Below are 1,818 nucleotides of genomic sequence, written 5' to 3'. Positions count from 1 at the left end.
AGAACCAGCCTTGATAACACACTTCTATATGTTAGAAATGATATAAGAAATGTAGAATATTGGGCACTCGTTTGGTATTCTTTGCCATGTTTTGCACTATCTAAAAAGAGATCAGTGAACTTGGACTGGAGTTAGTAGACATGGAAGAAAATAAAATATTACAGAGAGGAATACTCTGTGGTCCACAACCTAAACGGGCTGGGATTTCCATCATTTGGATCCCTGTAGCTTTACAAAAGTCAATAAAATTTTTGTATCTCCTATTAAAGTGGATTTCCCAGTACTTTTTCAAACATCTCTTGTAAAGTATTGTTTCCCAGAAAAAAAGGGATTTTGCACATGTATCTGCCTTTGTCTCTGGTCATGATCTCAGTCAGGATCCTGGGATCGAGCTCCATATCGGGCTTTTTGCTCATTAGGAAGTATACTTCTCAGTCTCTCTCTGCAGCTACCTCCCCCTGCCCCACTCATGCTCTCTCTCTCTCTCAAATAAATAAATACAATCTTTAATTTTTTAATTAAAAATAAGATAAATAAAATAAAATAAAAAGTCTGGTCTTACTGCCCCATTTAGCTCCTTTTTTTTTTTTGAGTTGTATTTAAAGCAGCATGAGAGAACATGAGGCTCTCAAACTTAAAAAAAAAAAAGGAAAAAATTGAGTTTTGTTAGGATTTAAGATCTTGTCTTCTAGAAAAAACATTGGCTTTGTTAACATGTGAAAATTAACAAAAGATAATAAGATAGAATTCTAATAATTTTTGTAGAAATTAAAAATTTCCTCCAACACAATTACATCAGACCCATTAAGTAAATTCATTCCAATGTCCGAAACCAACCTTTTCTAATAGTAATGCATCTGTGTAAACAGAGTCAACCCAAGGAATAAATAAATATTATTTTTTTCCTGTCTCTTCCACAGTCACATCTGGGTATATTGGTAGCAAGCCAATTATCTATCTTATAAGACATGATATCATAAGGAAGGGTATTCTGTCCATTTGGAACAACTGAAAATCATTGTAATTTTATCTTGGTGCAGTAACTTGATATGGCACAGTGTGGGTTATGAATATATTTTATTTTTTTTTACTGGGAAGAAGAGATTATAGAGATATTGGTTATCCAAGAGAGACTGACAGGTGTTGATAGTTGCCAGGTCAATATCCATTTACTTTTTCCTTGAATCTCAGAAAGCACTGAGGGATTGACAAGAAGGAAACATAAAACAACATCAAATATTTTATTGTCTCTTTTCTATTTATATTGTAATCACATGACAAAGTATCAGTCGTACAATATATCATTCTCTTTACCTCTATCTTTCTGCCAGAAATGTGGGCTTAATAGTGAGAACTCCAACAGCAATTTTTGCAACTGTGAATAAAAAGCCATGAAAACCTCTAAGATAGTTCACTTCACTTTCTTAAGACGCTGAACCAACACCAGAAAACACTCTCTGTAGTCTTCTTGTTAAATGAAAAAATATGGTTAAACCACTTTTGAAAGTCTACTACATACAGCAAAATGTAAATCTTAATTGAAATATGTCCTCTCAGCTGTGCTTAAGCAACTGAGTCCTGAGCTTTTCAGGTTTTCAGTCTGAAAGAGTACACCTCTGGTGCTCAGAAAGGGAAGAGAAAGGACACCCTGTTCTCCATATAAATTAAAGAAGAGAAATCTGTGCATTTAAGTGGGCCATATAAAATTTATCAAGCAATTATCTCCTAACTCCTTCCTATCCAAATTACCTGATATGCTCTCCCTACTCCTTTATTCCACGTTACTGCCTTGTCCGGGATTCTGTATCACATCACAAC

The sequence above is a fragment of the Mustela nivalis genome (genome assembly GCF_964662115.1).
Source record: "Mustela nivalis genome assembly, contig: HAP1_SCAFFOLD_143, whole genome shotgun sequence".
NCBI lineage: Eukaryota > Metazoa > Chordata > Mammalia > Carnivora > Mustelidae > Mustela > Mustela nivalis.
Note: the sequence above shows the minus strand (reverse complement) of the source record.